This window comes from Thalassophryne amazonica, chromosome 15 (genome assembly GCF_902500255.1).
Source record: "Thalassophryne amazonica chromosome 15, fThaAma1.1, whole genome shotgun sequence".
Classification (NCBI taxonomy): domain Eukaryota; kingdom Metazoa; phylum Chordata; class Actinopteri; order Batrachoidiformes; family Batrachoididae; genus Thalassophryne; species Thalassophryne amazonica.
The window spans coordinates 20,103,002-20,122,081 of NC_047117.1; the positions used below are offsets into that span (position 1 = coordinate 20,103,002).

The 19,080-nt window shown below is 40.5% G+C and overlaps 1 protein-coding gene across 2 annotated transcripts in view; it reads right to left on the minus strand.

Moving 5' to 3' along the window:
• fam160a1a (family with sequence similarity 160 member A1a) overlaps positions 1–16,347 on the minus strand; it is a 54,140-nt gene extending 37,793 nt beyond the window's left edge. Inside the window, exons 1-2 of one of the 2 annotated variants that reach the window (XM_034188379.1) lie at positions 16,217–16,347; positions 2,209–2,275 (exon numbers count right to left, since the gene is read on the minus strand). The gene's annotated coding sequence lies outside the window, so the exon portion shown is untranslated. The remainder of the gene's footprint in view (positions 1–2,208; positions 2,276–16,216) is intronic. The other variant, XM_034188380.1, reaches the window with a different exon arrangement.
• Between the last annotated feature and the right edge of the window lie 2,733 nt (positions 16,348–19,080).

The window sequence follows — 19,080 nt, forward strand, 5'->3', positions numbered from 1 at the left end:
CAACCAAGCTCTCTACCAGGAGACTGTAGAACACTTCATGCTTCCATCTGCTGACAAGCTTTATGGAGATGTTGATTTCCTCTCCCAGCAAGACTTGGCATCTGCCCACAGCTCCAAAACTACTAGTACCTGGTTTGCTGAACATGGTATTACTGTACTTGATTGATCCCACAGACAACCTCTCTGTGGGTACTTTGGGGGGCAATGTGGGTATGTCAGGAACACCTTCACGTGAATGACACTGCATGTCCCTCTTGTTCTTATGTAAATAATTAATTGGTGTATTTATTATAATATAATGGAGATAATGGACAAGTCCCTCTCTAATATTTATGTTTTCTGAGGTAAATTAAACATAACCCCCTCCCCCCCAAAAAAATATGTAGACAATCCTTGTTTATTGCTTTCTTACCTTTTTTTTCAGAAATGGTATCATTTGCGCATCTTTTGCCATGACACTGTTTTGCACTTGGTTTTTGGTCCTTCCCCTTAAACCACTCCTTAACCAATCACAGCGCACCTCTTATTTGAATACTACTGGGTTCAGATACCACACAAACATCAAACGGCAGCATTAAAGTTGAACACGACTCACAGTCAACCTCCTACTTCTGCTTTTACAACCCCTGGCAAAAATTATGGAATCACCGGCCTCAGACGATGTTCATTCAGTTGTTTAATTTTGTAGAAAAAAAAGCAGCTCACAGACATGACACAAAACTAAAGTCATTTCAAATGGCAACTTTCTGGCTTTAAGAAACACTATAAGAAATCAAGAAAAAAGATTGTGGCAGTCAGTAACGGTTACTTTTTTAGACCAAGCAGAGGAAAAAAAAATATGGAATCACTCAATTCTGAGGAAAAAATTATGGAATCACCCTGTAAATTTTCATCCCCCAAATTAACACCTGCATCAAATCAGATCTGCTCATTGACATTGACCCTATGCCATGACATTGACCCTATGTGTCTTTTTGCAAGGAATGTTTTTGCAGTTTTTGCTCTATGGCAAGATGCATTATCATCTTGAAAAATGATTTCATCATCCCCAAACATCCTTTCAATTGTCCAAAATATCAACATAAACTTGTGCATTTATTGATGATGTAATGACAGCCATCTCCCCAGTGCCTTTACCTGACATGCAGCCCCATATCATCAATGACTGTGGAAATTTACATGTTCTCTTCAGGCAGTCATCTTTATAAATCTCATTGGAAAGGCACCAAACAAAAGTTCCAGCATCATCACCTTGCCCAATGCAGATTCGAGATTCATCACTGAATATGACTTTCATCCAGTCATCCACAGTCCACAATTGCTTTTCCTTAGCCCATTGTAACCTTGTTTTTTTTCTGTTTAGGTGTTAATGATGCCTTTCGTTTAGCTTTTCTGTATGTAAATCCCATTTGCTTTAGGCGGTTTCTTACGGTTCGGTCACAGACGTTGACTCCAGTTTCCTCCCATTCGTTCCTCATTTGTTTTGTTGTACATTTTTCGATTTTTGAGACATATTGCTTTAAGTTTTCTGTCTTGACGCTTTGATGTCTTCCTTGGTCTACCAGTATGTTTGCCTTTAACAACCTTCCCATGTTTGTATTTTGTCCAGAGTTTAGACACAGCTGACTGTGAACAACCAACATCTTTTGCAACACTGCGTGATGATTTACCTTCTTTTAAGAGTTTGATAATCCTCTCCTTTGTTTCAATTGACATCTCTCGTGTTGGAGCCATGATTCATGTCAGTCCACTTGGTGCAACAGCTCTCCAAGGTGTGTTCACTCCTTTTTAGATGCAGACTAACGAGCAGATCTGATATGATGCAGGTGTTAGTTTTGGGGATGAAAATTTACAGGGTGATTCCATAATTTTTTCCTCAGAATTGAGTGATTCCATATTTTTTTCCTCTGCTTGGTCTAAAAAGTAACTGTTACTGACTGCCACAATCTTTTTTCTTGATTTCTTATAGTGTTTCTTAAAGCCAGAAAGTTGCCATTTGAAATGACTTTAGTTTTGTGTCATGTCTGTGATCTGCTTTTTTTCTACAAAATTAAACAACTGAAAGAACATCCTCCGAGGCCGGTGATTCCATAATTTTTGCCAGGGATTGTAGTTAGAACATACAGCCGGCTGGTTTTTAGAAGGAATGCAGCAGCAGCAGCAGCAGCACGGAGACGGTGTCAGATTTGTGTCAGTGTGTTTTCTTACCTTCGCTCAGCCATGGTTGTCTTTAAAGGGGACGAGTCGCTAAGGAGATTAAGTCCTCATTCTCGTCCTGTGGTGACAGACAAATGAAGTTGTTTCAGGACGAGAGCAGGAAGTGATGTCAGTGTGAATGGTGAGGCATGGTGGGCAGAGCGTGGACATGAGTAAGCTGCTTAGAACGCCACGCTGAAGGAGAGGCGGAGGAGGTTACCGAGAGGGAGGGAAGGAATGACTCCAAGAGTTGACACAAGGAGCTACAAGAAAACCAAAGTATCTGCAGTTACATTTCGAGAAATCCAACATCAATCTGACATTCTTCTGACGTCTTCAGAGAGGAAAAACACCGCTGACCGCTGTTTTGGCATCAGGACCACCCTCTTCACATACAAGAGGACTCGCCATGGTGGGAACCATGTATCACGAATCAGCTAGTCTCAGAATCTAATTTGATCTGTACCACAGCATCACATGTATATTATCGTGGAGGGAGGGGGGCATAGGAACGCAACAGAAACCACACATTGAGTAATACATGACAACTCCGATTTTCCTGCCTAACAACAGGTATGCCTGCCAAGTCGGCACCCCACTGTGATCTTCTAATTAGGAAGAGGACAGAATGGTGACCATATTTCACCTCGCTGTGTTTTCATCCACGGCTGTTTGTCACCAGGATTACACAAAACAGTCAGGAAAGATTTTCATAAACCGTTTGTAAAATGGTCGGGGCCTTTTCTGGAACAGAAACAATTAATCAAGTGGATCAAGAACTACCTGGTTTTCTGAGGATCGCCCCAACACAGCCAATGACCACAACATATGCATGGCTGCCTGCTTCTATATGCTTATTATTTGTGTCTTCAGTGCTTTACAGCTTCCAAATACACAATTATATTTTGTATTTCACAACTCAACAATGCACCACAACCATAGGCATAGCTAGCGGGGTGGATTCAGGGTTTAAACAGCCCCCCATTCCCCAATATATTCCAAACATAGTGATGACAGAAACCAGGCTTTTTGAAAATTTCAACCAAATGAACCAAATGATTTGAGCTTAAAAAAGGAAAATTATGAACCAATTGTTTCAACCAGTTTTTAACTGTTAAAATCCCTGATTTCCAAGCTGGGATGCAAGTGCTCCCCTTTGACACTTGGACCCCAGGGTTGTCCAAGGTTATTTTTCCTGCTTTGAGGTGAACATGTCAAATAAAGCAATAATAATAAGACACTTACTTGACAAATAAAATTAATAAAATTGATCATTTCGTTTGGGTTAACCAAAAGTGGTGGGGGAAACCTATAATGTAAATTTTTTTCCACACACACACAAAAAAAAAAAAAAAAAAAAAAAAAAAAAAAAAAAAAAAATCAAGCAACTGAATCGATAATGGAAATTAATCACTTTATTTGTTTTTTTTTGGGGGGGGGGGGCGTCAGATAAGCATTGTTAGGAATAAAGGGCAGCTGGGGGCTCAACGACCACTGGTTAGAACATTAAACAAAAAACACTTGTATCAGAAAGTGATTAACGTTATTACAGTTTTGAAACACTAAATGAAACATTTGTATCAGAAAGTGATTAATGTTATTACTGTTTCAAAACTTGTATCAGAAAGTGATTGTTCAAAACCCTAAACGAAACAATCACTTCCAAAAGCAAATCGTTTAGCAACACTAACTGAAACAACTACTTCAGAAAAGAAATCAATGTTTTGAAACACTTAAAATGCTAAATGATGCAATAGATTAAAAAAAAACGAAAAAATAATCATGGTTTCAAAATGCTGGAATTACTATGATGGTTAGGTTTGTTATTGACTCAGTCTTGACTCAGCTGAGACGGAGATCCTGAGACATTATAACACTACACTGTTCAATAAAGGTCTTGAATCTGAGTTTTTAACATCCAGCACAGTAAAGCCACCGTGTTCACTGAATGAAACAGTTTTGTGAACTAGTCAAGTGAAGTCCTCTTAATAAGCGTTGTGAACTACATCATGCTGTCACTGGCACAGCTGCTCGCCTCTTCAGCTGGAAGGAGCGCCTACAGTTACCCAGAATGCACTGCTCTACTTACTGAAAATAACCTGAAGTACAGTAGACCCACAAACGGGACGGGCAGGGCACAGACCAGATTATAGATTAAAATGACATCATTTCTCAGTAAGTTTTTGTCATTTTAGTATTTACATGAAGATTTAATGTTGTTTACGTGATCTTTTGCCTGTTTTTAAACTCAAACTGCCGGTGCACAAATCCCATCACCACTACACTGGATTTTCCAGATTTTAACATTTCCAGTTATCCAATTATAAGTAACAATTATATCAAATATATTTTGAGCTCCCATGTTTCCACAAGTCCCATAACCAAACAGAACAGACTAAACATTTTCCAGTCATTCTTTCTAAGTAGTATGTATGCTCTTTGGTGTGGCACGATGATGAAAGCTCTTCAACATTATACATAAGTCACTACTTATTGCATTTCATGCAAAAGACCTTTAAACAGCAAAAAGTTGCTTAATTTCCATTTTTCCTCAAAATTAAATGCGGGAACACATACAACCTTCTGTAAAAGCATGTTTTATCAGAGACTCAACATCTGACAAAAATCTACATACAAGTAATTACTTACACCAAGGATGTTATGTTTTCAATGTTGTGTTTCCGTTTGCTTGTTAACAACCACAAAAACTTAGGATTAAGCTTTATGAAATTTGACGGAAGGGTGGACCTCGACCAACAAAGAGCCCATTATACTTTTAATGCTAATCCCGATTAGGGATGGGTATCGAGAACCGGTTCCTTTCGGGTATCGTTAAGAAATGATTCGATCCACCGACATCAATAAGCTTTGTGCTTAACAATTCTGTTATCGGTCCTTCAGAGTGGCCGTTGTTTTGGCGGGTGTTTGTCAGGAAAATGATCATTTCTCTACATTGATTACAGACCCTGCAGCGGGCCCTTAATCAACTTTTCTGCAGCGCGGCTTTGCTTTGAACCTTGAACCAGTCGAAGCGTGGTTCGCAGATTGAAGCAATGCTTCGGTCGATTGCTTCGTTTATTTCTTTCTTTCGCTTAATTTTCCCCCGCTAAAACCCTAAAGAGCATACGTCTGAGTATTATTTACCTTTTCTATGTTAAACCGACCTGTTATGGTCTTCTGAAACAGTCGATAGATGTATTTTATAACTTAAAAACGGGAGCGATGTTAACGCGTTAGCATGTCTATGGCATTTTCAATGTTAAAAGTTAGCATTTAGCAATTGCAGCCGTCATCACGTTCGGGTGCATTTGTTTTCAAATTGTAATATTCCTTAAATTTATTTTTGCTTATATATTAATAATCTAATGATTATTATATACAATTTTAGAGAAAGAGACAAAAAGAACCTGAATAGAAACACAACAAAAAATATATAACAGCAACTAACATAAATAAATACATACAGAAATAAGCGTTTCCTCTGAACACCTAGTGACTCTCACACCTCCATTTCATCCCTGTCTTATTTAAGTTTAATGACAGTTTGTGTCGGTCAAACCATATTTTCAGTTTGTTAATTTCTTCAGTGATTTCCTCCAGAACTATCTGCCAAACTAGAAATCTGCTGCATCCTAGTAAGAGCAGAATACTACTGGAATGAATGTGAATAAGGAAAGTTGTATTTTTTTTCTCACCTAAATGGATGCTGCACTCACTCCAGTTTATTGTCTGGAATAGTCCCAGGTTGCATTTCAGAGCTTCTAGAATTGAAACATTTTCATGCAGGTGGTGTTGGGGGGTAATTTTGGGTTTCAGCTTTTTTTGTTTTTCACCACTTTCATCCCTGAATATGAGTTGTGATTCACTTTTGTGCGGATTAAAGTTATTAACTGGGACTCCTGTCTTGTTGCGAGAAAGAAACGAGAATCATCCTCCGTTCTGTTCACACAGCTCCAAACGTTGGTGCGGCTCTCTGACAAGTCAAGATAGAACGATAGAATCCAGTCTGAATTAATAACTTCAAAGCGAAACACAGTTTTGTTAATTTTTATTTATGTCCAGAGATCAAGGATACAGTGACTAATTTCATATTTATTTACTTTAAGACTCAAGGAAATACATAGAAAACCTGTAAAGCCTACTTTTAGTACAAAATTCACGAGGTATCGATAAGCAGAATCGATAATGATAAAACCTTATCAATACCCATCCCTAATCCCGATCCAAGGGAACTTTAGAATCCAGGATGATGCAGAAATGTTTGTTTTAGTTGTTGATTTAGACAAATTCCACCCTTCATATTGCATCATGAATAAAAAACTAATACTCTAGCCTTATGATGTCAGAAAAGCCACTATCTTATGTCAAAGAGAAAAAAAGGGAGGGACCTAACCATCCATCATTTTTATTGTACCATACTCTCAACTCAACTTTTATTTCTAAAGCACATTTAAAATGACACTAGTCGACCAAAGTGCTGTACATAATAAAAAATGGGCACCAAGTTACCCCCGATCATAAATAAATGAATTAAAAATAATAACATTAATAAAAAAAAATAAAAAAAACAGGCAATAAAACAAATAAAAGACAAAGCAAAATAAAAAGTAAAAAGTAGTAGGAAATAATTTAAGGAAAAGTAGTAGTAATTTTTCTATAAAGGAAAACCTACTATTCTTATCTTGTGATGTCACAATAGTCAACACCATAGTTGGGGGGGGGGGGGGGGGGGGGGGAGTAACCCTAACCATTTCACTTCATGTCATAAAACAATTAAACTTTATGTCATCAAAAAAGACAACCAAATATTGTCTTATGATGGCAATGAAAAACAAACAACCTGTTTTATGATGTCATGAAATCAAATGTACTGACCACTGGAAAGATGTGAAAAAAAGAATCACAGTCAAAGTCAAATAAAACTCCACTGATCTAGATCTGGTTCTACTAAATTTTTCTCTCTTTTGTCAACATTGCAACAAAGATTTTTTTTTTTCCCCCATCAGTTTCTCGTGAAATGTAGCATAGACATCATAAATGGTTGAAGAGTTGAATAATTAGATGGGGTGAATATAGACATCTTGGTGAGGACACACACTGTACTGCATGCTTGTGTAGTTTAAATGAAATGATGCCCAAATCCTAATCTGGAGCACACTCAGAGACACCAAACATTCATTCATTCAGTGGGACGGAGCTGGAGCACTGAAGCACAAACACGGTGAGAACATACAGTCTCCACACAGAAATGACCAGGTCAGCAGCAAATCCAAGACCTTCTCACTATGAGGCAACAGAACCAATCACTACGCTACCATGCTGCTCAGAAACCCAAAGGTTCCTCCATTTATCCATCCTTAACTGAGCTGAAGTGCAGACGGGGGCACTGTTCCACCAAAGCAGATGTTCCAATCTATTCAGCTTTTCCTGGCTTGACTCACTGAATTCACCAAAATCTGTTTATGTTTTTGAGATATCCTGATCAATATGTACATACAAGGCCCAAAAACACTCATTTCTTGGTGGAGGCAAATAAAATAAATAACATGTATGTACATACATTACGACGGAGTTTTAGGGCCACATTGAATTTCTTTCTTTTTTTTTTTTTTTGGACTTCGAGAATAAAGTCGTAATATTATGAGAATAAAGTCATAATTTTACGAGAATAAAGTCGTAATATTACAAGAAAAAAGTCGAAATATTATATTACGACTTTATTCTCGAAGTCTAAAAAAAAAAAATTCTATGTGGCCCTAAAACGCCGTTGTAGTACATGCATACAAGACCAGAAACATTATTTTATTGGTGGAGCCAAATAAAATAAAATAAATAACATTTGTACATACAGTACATGTATAGTACATGTACAGTTACAGTTACATGTACTGTACAGTTACAGTACATGTACAGTTTGGTCACTGTACAGTACAATGACCAAATGCATTATTGTCTTGGTGGATGCAAATTAAATAAATAAGTAAGGTATACGCACACACAGGACCAAAAACACAATTTTCTTGGTGGAGGCAAATAAAATAAAATGCAATACGATAAATACATGTCTGTACATACAAGACCAAAAGCATCACTTTCTTCGTGGAGGCAAATAAAATAAAATACAACATACACACAGAGTCAAAAACATCTCTTTTAAATAAAACGATATTAATATCATAAAATTGCCAAAAAGTGTCTGACTTATTAAATGAAGAAATATTTCTAAAAGTGCCTGCATTTACAACACAGAAATGTCTAGTCTAGTTGTGATTTGGCGCTATATAAGAAAAAAGTTGATTGATTGATTGATTGATAGTCCTTCCCATCATGCCAGGTAGAAATTCCATTTGCTTAATAATTACTTGTACTCAACCTGCACGCCAGCATTCACAGTAAAAATCAACAGCCCCTTAGGCGTCTTACTCCCAAGGCAAACACCATGACAAAATAAAAACACGCAGCTGTTGTGTTCCACCTGTGTGTTCACAAAACTGAAGTAGCTTCACATGGATCAAAACTACAGACAGAGCCGCAAGCGGACAAAAAAGACAAATGCTTGCCTCTAATGTGGGTTATTTCCCCCCTCCTGTCATTTTCCTGTCGTTCTCTGGTGTTTTCCCGTCACTGAGCCTTTCATACAGTACACACAGGTGTGGTCTGCATAAAAAGCTGAGACACAACCACACCTTGAACTTAACACACAAAATCATCTTTCTTGCTGAACTGGTGTCCAGAGATGATCCTAATTACAAACAACAGAAGGTATTATACTGTACGGTTCAAATGACGGTTAGCAAGGGCGAGGTATGTGCACTGCATTTAAAATCTCTAGTGGTCAAACAATCTCCTCTGAGATTTTATTCTTCCACTGTGTCATCTATGGCAAACCAAGGTTATCGACGGCAATCCAGAGACAAGTGGAGAGATATTAGAGCTTCAAGTGAAGGAACATTTAGTAAGCAGGACGTTAAAGAGCAAACGTCACTTTCCCTCAGAACGACATGAACAGGAAGCGATCGCAGCTCACAGCGATTCCCATTGAAAATAACGGAGAAACAACCTGAGCTTCATGCATGTTTACATAAAACAAACACAATAACACGTCTAAAAATCCAGCTCATACATTCACGGGAGTTTTAGGCACAATATACAAAGAGTTTTATGTTGCGATGTTAATGCTGTTGTCCGTGTGCAGCAGTTAAAGTGCAGCCTGATCAGAGTGTCTCAATGCATTTCTCAGTGTTAATGACATCTCGCAAAGGGGCGAACTTTTCGAAGTTTTATGAGATCTTGTGGGATTTGAAAGCTCAATAGGGTGAATGCTGTCTTCAGTCTACCCCCCCCCCCCGGCCACTTCTTTGACACATGCACATGGAAGCTAACAGGGTGTTGGCTGTTCATCTCAAACCATCTCAGCAAATACCTGCTCCCACCATATTAAAGACACATTCCTGACATGTCCAAGAACAGCAGCATGAACATAATGTGCCAGATTCAGAACGCAGCAGCAGGATAATAAGCACAAGAGCACCAAAGACAAAACTGCGAAATTCAAAAACCTACATGGAGTAAAGAGAAGCCAGCCAGAAGAAATATGCTCAAATGTAGAAGATCAAAGACACATGACCAATTGAATGAACTTCAACTCTGCTGGCAGATTACTGAACGACATCACAAAGCATCCACAGAGAGACACTTTGACATTGGCACGTGGACACTTTCTGATGAGGTCTCACCAGGGGCACCAACATCACCATCATATCATGTTGACCATTTTCGAAATCGTGAATCATTTCCTGAAGCAAAGGTTTCATCTTGACTTGAGCATCTCAAAACACTCATTTTACAAAACGACCGTTTCATTTAACATTTCAAAGCAGTCGATCTTTTTCCTGAAACAGCATTTTATTTATGTACGTAATTCTGACATTACTTTCCCTCCAGAGATTAACAAAATAATGTTTTATAATTTTGAACCTTTGTAAAACACAGATGTCGGAGGGTCATGATCTAAATATCAGAGAAGGGAACTTCTTTCCAGCAGGTCCTCAGTTCACTTCTCTGCCAGACAGGAAAATATAAAGAAGGGAACGTGAAAGAAAAGCATAAAAGTGCCCTTGAGCAAAGTTCTAAATCCTCAAATTGTTCTGCACCTTGCAAGTCTGCACCCCAATGAATGAATGAAAAGCAATGAAAAGTGCTTTGAGCAATTAATAGATGGGGGGAGCAAGTTTAAACCCAAAGCTGTATTTACACAGGCACAGGGGGATACTGGTGTTCGGAATTTGAGGTGCGACCCTTCACCTGTGTTTGTGTGACTATGCAGCTGTGGCTCGGGTTCACACACCATGAATCTTGCCGTTTGTAACTGTTCCGTACAGGATTTTCTCTCTGACCTGCACAGGTTGTGCACGTAGACCCAGTGAACTGCTGACAGGCCTCGCACCTCCATGTGGTTTCAACCCATCCTAACAATACAATCGGTTTCTGCTGGTAATAAATGCGCTCTGTGTGTTGTTCAGGCCCGACTCCTGTTACCGCCTCCAACACATTTGCATCACATCTCAGTGGCTGATCAAATAAATAAATAAATAAATAGATAGATAGATCTTTGCATGTGAACTGGAAAGTTGGACCAAAGATGCGACCCAGCCTGTGAATTTCACAAATATTTGTCAGACTGATGACAAAAATGTTCTGTTTTGAATTTCCTACTAAAAAGCTTCAGCTACACGCCAACAGGATTCTTGTTTTGAAAAGTGAACACAGTCTGTGCCAAAATGGCTCATGGACTCGTCTGTTTGAAATTCTTGGGCGTGGACGTCTGTCAAACTGTTTTTTCTCTGTTCTGTTTTCTCTTTCCTATTGAGAAACTTGGATCAGCTTTATATGCTACACCTTTTAAAAGTGAGCACTGCACACATCAACATTAAGGAAAATAATATGTAAACTCATATACTGTTTATTCCCCCCCCCCCCCCCCCAAAAGTAACAAAAATGGCTTTTTCCTTATGTCTGTAGGCAGTGTGAATTATACAGTCAGGAATCCTAACCTCACAGTAGTAGCGTTAGTTAGCTAGTGTTGGCATGACATACGTACCTCATGTTAGTTAGCTAGCGTTAACATTCATTAATTCATTTTCTGCCGCTTATCTGGGTCCAGGTCGTGGTGGCAGCAGACCAAGCAGCTCATCCCACACTTCCCTATATTCAACCAAGTCCTGTAACTCTTCCTAGGGGATTCCATGGCATTTCCAAGCCATCTGAGAAATATAATCCCGACCGCATTTCCTGCCTCCTCCAAGCTGGACCTGTCTAGAAGACCTGCCTCAGGAGCCAACCAGGGGGCATCCTCACCAGGTGCCCGAACCACCTCAGCTGGCTCCTTTCAATGCAAAGAAGTAGCGGCTCTACTCCGAGTCCCTCCCAGATAGTCAAGTGTTTCACCAATCCAGGAGTGTAAACCAGCTACCCAATGGAGGAGTCTCATTTCTGCTACTTGTATCTGCGATTCTTATTCTTTCGTCATTACCCAAAGTTTATGACCATAGGAGAGGACAGGAGCATCGGTCTGTAAGAACATCAGACAACTGCCCAATCAGTCTATCGATCTCATGCTCCCACTTACCCCCATTCATGAACAAGCCTCTGAGATACTTAAGCTCTCTCCCTGACCAGAGGGGGCACTCCACTGTTTTCCAACAGAGGACCACGACCTCAGATTGGAGGTGCTGATTTCATCCCAGTCACTTCACACTTGGCCCCAAACCTGCTACAGTGTGCATCAGAGGTTACTGCCTGATGAGCCCAAGAAAAGCCATCATCTGCAAAAAGCAGAGATGCTGCTCTGAGGTCACCAATTGGACACCCTCCAGTTCCTGACTGCATCTTGAAATCCTGTCCATGAACATCACAAACAGGATTGGTGACAAGGGGCAGCCCTAGCGGAGTCCAACACCGACCGGAAACAGGTCTAATGTAATGCTGAGAATGAGGACACAGCTCCTACTTTGCTCATATCCTGGATCATACTCCCACATATACCCCACAGAATACCCAGAGGGACCCAGTCATACACCTTTTCCAAGTCCACAAAACACATGTAGAATGGTTGGTCATACTCTCAGAAACCTTGTAAGATCCTTGCAAGGGTAAAGAGCTGGTCCACAGTTCCACAACCAGGACAGAACCCGCATTACTCCTCTTGAATCTCAGGTCCAACTAACGGTTGCCTCTCTAGTACCCTGTCATAAGCTTTCCGAAAGAGGCTGAGAAGTGTCATTCCTATATAACTGGAACATACTCTCCAATCTCGTTTTTTAAAGATGGGACCACCACCCATCCCTGACATCCATGTAACATAGAAGCATGTCAGCCATGACAACGCAACTACATCCAGAGACTTCAGCATCACTAATCCCGTCTACCCCAGTGACTTGTCACTGAGTTTTTTTTTTGTTTTTTTTTTACTACCTTGGTGACTTCCACAATGTAATGTTGACATTACATGCCTAAAGTTTGTTAGTTCATGTTGGCATTACATACCTCACATTAGTTAGCATTACACACCAAACTATATTTGGCTAATGTTGGCATTACATAACATTAGTTGGCTACACACTGGACCATTGTCAGTGTTGGCACTGAAAGGTATGGTCCATTGTAGGGGTGTCTTAAATCATATTAACAATGCTTCCAGGCATGAATATTGGAATATATTGCAGTGTTCACAATTATAGATAATACTGATAATAAATGGCTCCCATAAATTGTGGTCCCCAAACCCCCCCAAAAAACACTACCCCCTATAACTGGAAGCATGCCCCTCTAGGTGCATGCAACTTCATTCCCGCTCACATGTAACTGAAGTGTTCAGCAAGTTTTAGTTGCAGACTTATCCTCCAACAAAAGGTTTCTGTTGATGAAACGTGGGGGTGGAGAGATAGTAAGTGATGAAATGAACCAATACCTCAATAATTCACCACTATAGTAAGTTCCTTTGACTGCTCCCTTGTTTTTTCCACTCGGGGTCGCCACAGCAGATCCAAAGTCAACCTTCCCCCCAGGGGGGAAGATAAACTGTTACACCGGATGCCTTCCTGACGCAACTCATTACATGGCAGGGGTGGGGTTTGAACCGGGAACCCTTCGTACTGAAACCAAGCACACTAACCGCTTGGTCACCCAGAAAAAAAAAAAAAAAAAAAAGCTTTTAATACCAGCAGCTCACAAGCATTTCCAAATTGCTCTCATGCTGTCTGTCACTTCCTAAAGTCAGTATGAGGGCTCCTAGTGGGAAAACTGGACTAATCCTAAACACGGGACAGAGCTGAGCAGTCCGAGATCAAGGTGGGAACAAATACAGCTGGCTGCTCTCTCCTGGCAAAGGTTTATAGCATAATGAAGCTACAAAAGAATGATATGGTAATACATTTCAAAAATTTTAGAATAAAATGCAGGTCATGCTTTGTACGTGATCCTAAAGTGGAAACATGTTAAGAAAGGACTACAGTATTCCAATTTCAGATTACACTTTCCCTCTCATACAATATTATCCAGTAAGTGTTCACATTGTGCAGCAAATCGACAATCAATTTCCAACCTATACATCTAATGACATTATCATTACTGCTTCTCCAAGTCTACAGTGTGAAGACAGAACATTTAAAATACAACACGAGGTCCAGACTTGTTTTTGCTTAGGTCAGCTGATTGTGAATCACACTGATTGAGCACGTGTAAAGGAATGACACACTGAAGAGAGCAGCTATGAAATATTGATGATGTTTGTTTGAAACTAGATACCCTCAGCACATTCTTTCAGCCTCACAACGGAAACTTCAAAAGCTTAAAGAGACGAAGGTGCACCAGCATGCAGCATGGACAGGTTGCTCTTCATTCTTCTGCAAAATGAAGAACTAATAGTAATGTATGGTAAACTGGTGCAAGATCAAAATTTGGCAGTGTGTCCCATCCAGTGCCCCAAATGTTTAAATGTTGAACAGTCCAGATTACACACAGGGTGGATCTGATTTAGCCTCTGTGGAGAGGGGACAAATAAAGTGGAAACAGATCCAAAAGTTTTTTTTTAAAGCCACAGTGTGTAGAATTTGGTGCCATCTGGTGGTGAGGTTGCATATTCTTGGTGATAGGGGTTCATGTTCCCTTGTGTTTCTGTTGTCATAAATAATATGTATGATCCTCAATTTGTAAAAGAAAAAAAAAGGGTTCTCAAACTTGTTAGCCTGCACTAGCAACCAGTAGATCATTTCCTTTTTAAGCTACTGTATTGATATGGCAGTGCAACAAGGCAGCCTCCGTGAGGGGGCCCGCTCCCATGTAGACATGAAGGGTTCATTCTAAACGTCAATTTTTTTGTTGCAGGTAACTGATGAACAGATGTTATGGTTGCTATATGTACCCAATTCCTTTAATCCCTTAAAGAGGTGAAAGCTACCCTCATTTTTGTGAAGCAGGATCAAACCTGTGGGGGTCATGATCCCGTTTTCCCATGGTGTCACCTCACATGGTAGCCCGTGTAAAGCTGCAATATGGCGCCCATTAGCTATGTTTTGGTAATTTACCACCTGAGTGCAGGGTGGTAATGTCCTTGTGTGTTTGATTACATCTTCAACAGCAGAATAACCCATGATCAGCACAAAGTACAAATGATGTCTCATGTAAATAACGCCCGCTTTTGTCTGGACTGTTGCTTAGCAACACTAACTACTTAGGCTCACTGAGCCAAAAACCTACAAGAACCAAACAGATTAAAGGCTGTTTAGAATAAGATTAAAGCCAATCAATAGAATTAACAACAGAATCTTGTGAATTTAAAGACAACATTCTTGATTTCCAAACACCAAAGGTAACGTGGAAGCAATAATATTAACAGGAAAATGATAAATCCTTATTTTGATCAAGGTGACATTTTATATTATCTACTACGTCACATTGTCAGCCCCAGCAGAAGGTTAAGGCCCAATCACACGGCACTTAACAAAGGGCAACGAAGCCCTAATGAAACAAGAAATCTGGACTTTTGTTGACTTTCGTTGGCATTGTTTAACCTTCGATCAGCTTCGTTCCTGCAGCGGTCGCTTTGATAGGATTTTTAAACTGTCACAAAAATTTGAACGAAGGGCAACGAAACCCTCAATTTGTCTGTATTTCATTTTGCTGTCGTTCTTGATGGTTTCTTATCGCTTGCTTAGTTTTTGTAACGTTAGCCTTTCGCTTGCTTAGTTTTTGTAACGTTAGCCTTTCGCTTGACTTTGTTCAACCAGCTGAATGTTTTCACACAGTACAAAAGCCGGTTTTTGAGCGCTTTTGTGGAGGAGGTGCAGCTCCATCGCAGCACCGAGTCCTGGAACGCAGAGATGCAGACACACACTGCTCCAGCAGTGGCTCCAAAGTGGCGCGTCGAGATCAACATTAGCTTCAGTTTTGTTTGGTTCCTCTTTCGTCCCTTTTGCGCTCTTGATTCACAGGCTAGTCGGTGATAAAGCTTTTCTCAACGAACTGTAATTTTTTTTACTTTTTTCCCCTTTGTTCAGGAATCATCGTGTGCCGTGTGACTGGGCCACTAGGGAGCACGAATCCCTGTCACCAACGGAAGCAAAATCATGATCGGTGACAGCACACTGCAATCTGCCACCTCACCACTAGATACCTCTAAATCCTACATACTGTAGCTTTAAAGTTAACAACAAAATAATCGGGTTCTATGTAAACTAATGTTCTGGGTGTCTGTGGAAAGTGTCAGTCATCCAGGTAATGGCGTCAAAGCCTGAGTTCGGTCACTGGGCTGGTTTAGTTTCTTGAAGCCGTTTCGCTTCTTATCCATTTAAAGTGTTTTCCTGGGACAGACACCCCACCCGACAAACCCGTCCACGCAGTCACCCCGCCACTATGGAACCAAACGCATGGAGGACACGCCTGAAAGTCTCACTACGTTTGGTTTAATAAATGAGAGCAAAAGATCGCAAACAAAGCAAAGTGTTCGGGTTCGTTCTCTTACCGTCACTCGATCCCCCGCACGTCGATCACAAATATCCTCTCAGAAATAATAACCGCGTCCTGCTATCACAGCTCCATGTTTCATTTATCGTCTGCACACACTGAGACGTTTTACAGCTCGAATTTTACTTAACCTGCCTGGAGCGCACACATAGGTGATATGAACGTAATCTCCGCCAAGCTCCGCCCCCTCTCTGTTTTTCCGCCGCACACACAGATGGAAGATTACAGGCTTGTTTGTTTGTTATACCATGCAGTTTACACGTGTTGATTGACAGATATGATCTTCTAAAAAATACAACACCCTCACACATCATCATCACAATGGATAATCACAGACTCTATGGATAATCGAATAAAGTAGCACTGGCGGTGCTAGGCTATTTAATCCAGGGGGGCTTTGCCCTCAAGCAGTGGTTTTGAAACAGTCCTCCTTAGTGTTCCCTTATTTCTTTTGAATAAGCGAATGCTCCCACACACACACATGCACACTACAAAATAAGAACTGTTGTTTCTTTATTTTTGGCAAAATTTTCCTTTAGTGTATATACAACTTTAATTATGGCTTTTTACTCTTTTGGCTCATCTAAAGATAAATGTCAATCTGTGTAGTTTTAATTGTCCAGTAAGTGAGTTATTATAGCTTTATGTAAAATGTTATAATTTTGACACCCTCAGAGCAGTCATACCCTTGTGTCTACCCCACCCCCACCCCCGCCCCCAATTTTGACAGGTTTGAACCCACAGTTGGGAGCCAGAGCCCTAACAGCACATAAATCTAGCTAAAAGGTTTGCTTGATTTATATACGAGGTGTATTAGATAAGAAAACAACACTTTATTTTTTTTAAACTATATGGATTTGAATGACGTGCGATTACACCAATCATGCTTGAACCCTCATGCGCATGCGTGAGTTTTTTCACGCGTGTTGGTGACGTCATTTCCCTGTGGGCAGGCCTTGAGTGAGATGTGGTCCAGCCCTCTCGGCTGAATTCCTTTGTTTCACACGCTGCTCGAGACGGCGCGTGTTGGACCTGTGAGGGATATCTGAGTGGACACTATTCGAGAAATTAAGATGGTTTTCGGTGAAAAGTTTAACGGCTGATGAGAGATTATGGGGTGTTTCTGTCGCTGTACGGACTTCCCACGGAGAGGGACGTCGCGCAGCGCTTCCAGGTGCCGTCGTCGGCCTGTTTCGATCTGAAAACATCCTAATTTAAGGCTTAATTCACCCAGGACGTCGTGAGAGAACAGAGAAGATTCAGAAGAGGCCGGCATGAGGACTTTATGCGGACATTCCACTGTTTAAGGACATTTTGTAATGAAAGACGTGCGCGCAAATTCGCCGAGTCGTTTCCGTGACGATTCAGCGAATCTATGTGCGCCGCGACAGAAAAAACACCTCCGTGTTGAAAACCATTTGTAAAATTCAGGCGGCTTTTGATGGCTTTCAACAAGTGAGTAACTGAGAAATTACAGCTGGGCATGTTCCAACTTGCCGTTAAGGTTTTTCCTGTCGCGACCCCCCGCGGTCGGGTCCGCCCGACATGTGACTCTGCCCGCACGTTCTTTCATTACAAAATGTCCGTTAACAATGGAATGTCCGAATAAACTCCTCATGCCGACTTCTTCTGAAAGTTCTCTGTTCTCTGACGACTTACTGGGTCAACAGAGCCTGAAATGTGGAAGTTTTCAACTTGAAACGGTGAGACGCTGCCGCCTCGAAGCGCAGATCGCCGTCAGGTGCCGTGGGCCATATTTAAAGCGACACTACCAGACCAAAATCTCTCATCAGCCGTTAAAATTTTTACCGAAAACCAGCTGAATTTATCGAATGGGTGTCCACTCAGTTATGCCTTACAGCTTTTGAAAAAATTTTTATCAAACAAAGCAGCAGTCTCTGAGCCATTCCTAAATAATGAAAAAAAAAAAAATCGACAAGAGGGTGGGCGACTCCTCACTCAAAGACTGCCCACAGGCGAATGATGTAACTGACAGGCGTGAAAAAACTCTTGCAGGCCCACGAGGGTTCAAGCATGTCTGATGTAATCACACGTGATTCAAATCCATATGGTTTTTGAAAAAAATAATAAGGTTGGATACTTTTCTAACAGACCTCGTATGTTATCATGCCTAAAGCCTTATTTATGTTCATTGTTAAATACAGATAATGGCTAGTGTTTTGTTCACACTCTGCATTTGCTTTGTCCAAATTTATGTCCTTTTTCTGAAAGCTTACAGATAAAATGGAGCAATACCACTGGAAACCAACGGAGCAGTGTAGCCAAAAGTTCAAACTAGACAAAGGCCTAGGCAAAAGGACAAAATGAAGACAGGTGACTACGGTGGGTTACTTTGATGAAAGTTTTAGTTATATAATCTTGTTGTAAAGTATGTAATGCCCACATAGGCCACCACCATCTACACCCCTTTCTACGCTTTTGTCTCTTTTGAGCTAGAAACATTATTTCAACTTCTTCAACCATCACCGTGTTTCATGTTGACAGAAACTTTAAAGTGGTTCTCCGGCGCCCCCTAGTGGATGTTTCTTTACATCCACGCTTCTGGAAGTGTGGAAGGCACAGGTTACACTATTTGAAATGCACAGAGAGATTTATGTTTGTAAATGGAGCATAAATGAGCCTTAACAGATATGCTATAAGTTGTGGAAAGAGACTGGTTTAGTTTCACATTCACTTAACAACATCCTAAAACACAGTTCCAAAAATACATATTATAGGCTCAGAAATGCAAATCCAGCCTGTGTTTATAAGACACATTGGCTCAGTAGATTATCTGGTGTAAGCCTAGTAAAACTAGACCAGGGGTGCGCAACTTGTTCCAGAAAGGGCCAAGAGGGTGCA